The sequence below is a fragment of the Papaver somniferum genome, chromosome 6, assembly GCF_003573695.1.
Source record: "Papaver somniferum cultivar HN1 chromosome 6, ASM357369v1, whole genome shotgun sequence".
NCBI lineage: Eukaryota > Viridiplantae > Streptophyta > Magnoliopsida > Ranunculales > Papaveraceae > Papaver > Papaver somniferum.
The window spans coordinates 52,417,792-52,423,747 of record NC_039363.1 but is presented as its reverse complement, the minus strand read 5'-3'; the positions used below and the strand labels follow the sequence as shown (position 1 = coordinate 52,423,747).

The 5,956-nt window shown below is 36.5% G+C and overlaps 1 long non-coding RNA gene across 1 annotated transcript; it reads left to right on the top strand.

The window, feature by feature from the left end:
- The first annotated feature begins 4,755 nt into the window (after positions 1-4,755).
- On the top strand, positions 4,756-5,956 carry LOC113285661. Its single transcript, XR_003328847.1, has 3 exons — positions 4,756-4,896; positions 5,135-5,450; positions 5,530-5,956. It is a non-coding gene; the product is annotated as an uncharacterized LOC113285661 (long non-coding RNA).

The following is a 5,956-nucleotide window of genomic DNA, read 5'->3' as shown; positions in this document are numbered from 1 at the left end:
AAATATAGCAAAATAAAGAGATAAACGTACTAGTCAACAGAAAACTTTGCATACCCCTCTTGGAGATTATGGTTCTTGTTTCCAAGGTAAGAGACAAGAACAATCCTTTTTAGAAAATTACAATATGTAATATCTGCCTTCTAAGGAGGGGCCGGGAAAATTCACCGGAGAGGAGGATGACTCTGTTAAGTCGTGTTTCTGATTTTTCTGAGAATCCAAAGGGGACGTTTTTCTCCCCTTTATTTTTATGAACAGACAGTTTATCGATTTTTGCATACTATGAATGGTTCTGAAAATCTCTATACAAAAAAATTTCTTATGAGGTTTTTTTTCTTCTTAGAAGAATATTTTAAGAACCTTTGTGCAAGTTGTTCTTGGTTTATCCTGATATTTATGCAAGGTATACTCATGATTTGTTGTGAATTTGATCAAGTATTTCTCATCATTAGAACATGACACAAACACAGGAGTAACATGCTGATTTATTTACAAGAATCTATCGAAATGTACCGATTTTTCTTTTTAAAATTACACTTGCGAGAAAACACATTTTCTTGTCTTAATTTTTTCGGTTGACATTCCAGATCATCAATCCTTTTAATCTAGGTTTCCCTTTATAGTTGAAATTTTCTATTAATCGTGCAAAGGTGTTTCATTAAGAGATTGGATTTTTCTTCTAGAGGGGTTTGATTGTTTATCACAGAATGGTAAGAAATCTCTGAAGAACACGAGTGATTATCAGCAAAATAAGTGAGAGAACTTTCACAGGCATCTTCCTCAGTACAATAGTCAAAAGTTGCCATCCAACCTTTGGTTATCTCACTAACTTCCTTATCAGGGATAACAACAATGTGATGATCACATTTATAGCACATGGAGAGAGTTTCATTATCATAGTTTTTGTGAACTTTATTATTGACTGAAGAAGATTTTTTCTGAGACTTTTTTTTTTCCTAAGAGTTTTCTTTAACTGTGGAACACAAAGTCAAAGAGTTGAGATAAAGCAATTTTCATCCTCTAGATTAATCAATTTAGGACACGTAGAACTTACATCAGGTGTAGCAGCAGAATTGGAACACATTCGAAATTTTTATCTTTTACTAAGTTCAAGATCAAAAATCTTTAGCTTTCCCACCAGAGAATTTCTGGATAATGTATTCAGGTTATTTCCTTCAACGATGACTTGTTTCTTAGAATCGTATCTGGCTGGCAACGATCTGAGAATTTTCATCACAATATCCTTTTCAGGAATAGTCTCATCAAATGTATCTTCATAAGTCATACAAAGGTTTCCCAATCAAAGTTTAGGTTTTGAAGCCTAGCTTCTTTTTCACAAGTATTCCCTTCAAATACAGTTTCTAAGATATCCCACGCATCTTTAGACCGAGTGCACGTAGTCACATGGTGCTGAAGATATGGGGTAATGGCATGGATGATTGCATTCAATCCGTCAGCATCTTGCTTTGCAGCGAGAATATCGACAACATTGTACTCACTGATATCCTTTGGAACAGTTACATTGCCCACTGTGATTACCGGAGAATTATAGCCATTAACAACATAGACCCATGATTGAAAATCACGCGCTTGAAGAAAGGCAAGCATAACAATTTTACACTATAAATAATTCGAGCCATCGAAGACTGGCGGTACATTTATAGAGATAACACTTCTGTTCATAAAGTCAGATCGCTACAAACACAGATTTATAAGGTCTTAAACGTGTTTGCCTGCTCTGATACCAATTGAAAAAGCAGGGGTCTAACAACCACACCCAATATTTCACTTAACAATCTGTATGGACTAACTCCAATATAATTTCAATAGAATCAACTAGATAGTCAGATTCAATCTTAAGAAAAGTATATCAAAGAGTTATATCTCAATTTCTCAATTCAATCCGCAATCAAACAAATAGGAATTTGTGAGCCTGATTGAATATAAGAAATATTTGGATGGTAACAAAAACCATTATCCAAGTGTCAATCAATTTATATCAACAACCAAAGGTTGGATTATCTAATTGATTGAACTTACGTACAACCTGTGATATTTCAATTTTATAAACAAAATTTAATGCGGAAGAGAAATAACACAAACACATAAAAAATTTGTTAACGAGGAAACCGTAAATGCAGAAAAACCCCGGTACCTAGTCCATATTTGAACACCACACTGTATTAAGCCGCCACAGACACTAGACTACTACCGGTTAACTTCAGACTAGAATGTAGTTAAGCCCTAACCATTCTCACATTGATCAAGGTACAGTTGTGTTCCTTACGCCTCTTGAACCATGCCGGATTCTGCGCACTTGATTCCCTTAGCTGATCTCACCCGCAACTAAGAGTTGCTACGACCCAAAGTCGAAGATTTGATAAACAAATACGTATCACATAGAAAAGTCTATTGAATAGATAAATCTGTCTCTCACAGATATACCTACGAGTTTTCGTATTTTGATAAATCAAGGTGAACAGGAACCAATTGATAAACCAGATTTATATTCCCGAAGAACAGCCTAGTATTATCAATCACCTCACAATAATCTTAATCGATTAACGAAACAAGATATTGTAGAATCACAAACGATGAGACAGAGATGTTTGTGACTACTTTTCAATCGTGCCTATCAGAGAATAAATCTCGAGCAAATCTTAAAGAAGTTAGTACTCAATCACAATAAAAAACAGCAAGATCAGAACACGCAACTACAGAGAAAAATAGTTGGGTATGGCTTCACAATCCCAATGAAGTATTCAAGTCATTAACCTACAGGGTTTTGTGAAAAACCTAAGGTTAAAGAATAATCGACTCTAGTCGCAACTAATATCACACAGGAGGTGTGGGGATTAGGTTTCCCAGTTTTTAGAGTTCTCCTTTATATAGTCTCCAAATCAGAGTTTGCAATCAATGTTACCTTGGTAACAAAGCATTCAATATTCACAGTTAGATGAAAACCTGATTAATTTAGAGCTAATATCTTTCAACCGTTAGATCGAACTTAGCTTGTTATACACAAATGAAATGTACCATCATTTAGATAAAGGTGACCGTACCTAAACGTGTACACTTAGTTGGTTCAACAATGGTTAGCCATATGAGCACTTTCATATCAACCTTATTCATCTTCATCACAACTAGTTCAAATGACTCAAATGAAACTAGTTAGAGAGTTGTTCAATTGTTTATATTCTCATAGAAGTATACAAGACACAAATGAAGCAAAATCGATTTTGATTCAATTGAATCATTTCATGAACATTATAGCCACGGTTTACAAAAGATTGCACTCCTTATTATATCAATTTATTAGTTCATGAAAAAATCGATTTTAGAACATAACCTACTTAAGTATGCAAACGGGTACATATACCTAAGTAGCCGCACTGAGTTTGGTTACGCCAGTATGTGTACGGGTACGCATACCATACCATACTTCCAAAATCCAGCAGAAATTCAAGTGACTTGATCTTCCGCCAGTATGCGTACGGGTACGCATACTTAGTTTCTGGACTTCCAACAACCAACCAGTACGCGTACGGGTACGCATACCATAGTTCCCGGTTTTGGACTTAACACAAATGTGAATACACACTATGTTTATATCTAATCATGGTTACATGTTCTAAACCCTCATTTCAATCATTGAAACATTCTTGGAAGATGATAATAGCTGTCTCACACAAACTATTAGCTTCAAAGCAATTTTCAAGTGATCGAATGATCAATACGAAACATTCCGAGTCTACATCAAATGACTGTCTCACAAAAATCATGTAAGATGTTACAAGGCGATTTTCACATGATCATATTTTGACTTTCATCAAGAATAAAATATGAACTTTGTTAAAGCGAAAGCTTACCAACACATATTTCGAGAAGCAGATAAGCGAGATAAACTCGGCTCAAATCAAATGTGTATAATTGAAGTATATATATCAATACGACTTTTGTCTCAAATAGGAGATAGAGTAGATAGACTTTTGAGCGATAGATGAGTTCAAGTCTCCACATACCTTTTGTTGATGAAGTTCCACAAGTTCCCTTGAGTAGTTCTTTGTCTTCATTCGATGAACGACGTGAAGTCTAAAGCTCAACTACACTTACTATCCTAATCTGAGACTTATCTATAAGTAGACTAGAAATCAAGACTTATAGTTTTGACAACTAAACTTGACAAACAAGTTTGAGATAGCAACGCTTGCGAGTTCGACCGAGCAGTGCTCTAACAATCTTGTTTACCGACCTCTGATATGTACTACATATATTCCTCAGACCGAATATCATAGCTTTGAAGCAGTACATTCCATCCATGAATGCTAGGCGCTTGTATCCTGTCACGACTTCCACCATTCTATCCATGTCCGGGAAATGACAACTATCTTTAGGGCAAGCCTTGTTAAGATTCGTAAAGTCAAGACATACTCTGACCTTCTCATTCTTTTTCATGACAACAACTATGTTTGATGTCCAGGTAGAGTATTGAGATTCTCTGATTATATTAGCATGTGGCATTCTTTCAACGTTTGCATTGACATCATTGTATAGCTCGTCTGTAATTTTTCGTTTTTTATGCTTCACAAGTCTAACAGATGGGTCAATACATAATGAATGACAAGCAATATATGGGTCGATACCTGGCATGTCTGATATTTTCCGGGCAAAGATGTCGATGTTCTTCTTTAATAATTCGATCATGCTCAGCTTTTCTACATGTGAGAGATCTTTTCCCACAAAGGTAGTCTTGGGTTTATCATCTGTTCCCAGGTTCATTTCTTCTAAGAGTTCTACTACCTCTTTTAGAATTCCCGACCTGGGTTTTCAGGTATTTTCTTTTCTTCAGGTTTTGTCGTCAGGACCCTTTTTGTGCTGGTTGCTAAAGAGTATAGTTCGGTGAGTTTTCTTTCTATCTTGGCTCTCCTCCTTAGCAGCTTTGATTGCTATCTCCTTTGACCTCCATTGGGGTCCTCTTGATGTGCTAGCGATATAACGACTAGTTCTTTAGAGATAACTTGATTACCCTTGATTACGTATTCCCCTGAGCTGGTCATGAACTTCAACCTTTGATGATATATGGAGGGTACATCTTGCATTGCGTGGATCCAGTCTCTTACCAAGATTTTTATTGTAGGGTGACTTGGTATTCAATACCAGGAAAGCAACATTTGTCTTGATAGGTCCAGCTTCCACTCTCAGAGTGATCTCACCCATCGGAGAAGTCCTTGAGCCGTTAAAACCCATAATTGCTGAGTTGTTATCTCAGCGCTCCTTCTTTAGTGAACTCCACATTTTCTGCTACTTGGAGGTATATAATGTCACAAGTTGATCATTGATGTACAAGGATATTCCTGTAATCCCATCCGCCAATGACAAGTTCAACTACCAAGGCGTCTGAGTGCGGGAAATTTCACCGGTTAAGTCTTTGGTAGTGAACCTTATTCAATCAGGTGGGAGTAACAATCCTTCACGGCTGGGGTCTAATCAGGTTACGTTAAGCTCACATAGTTTCCTCTTTCTTTCTGTTAGGTCGATTTGAGCGTCAGGTCCAGATCGAGGCGCATAATGGATCATGTTTACTAGCCCCTTGACCTGTCTAGGTGGAGATCTATTATTCTGAGCTATTAGTTCTAGTGCAACAAACTCAGTCAGATGTCATTTCTTCAGCATATCATCAATGAATCTTAGTACATTTTTGCAACCGTTTGCGTGGTAGCCACTTGTTTCATGGTAAGCACAGAACGATTTGTTATTTCCTTCATTTCTCATCTTTCTTGGAGATGAGAAGTACAGCTTATTTTTCATATGTTTCAGTATGACCTTTGGAGGTGTATTGAATTTTGCAAATTTTTTGCTTTCCTCTAGCCATTTCGCTGCTGATTCAGCTCTGTAATTTCTTTTTTTAAAAGGTCAATCTAGTGATCTCGGGGAATAGGGCCTTTTGTCACATGAATGT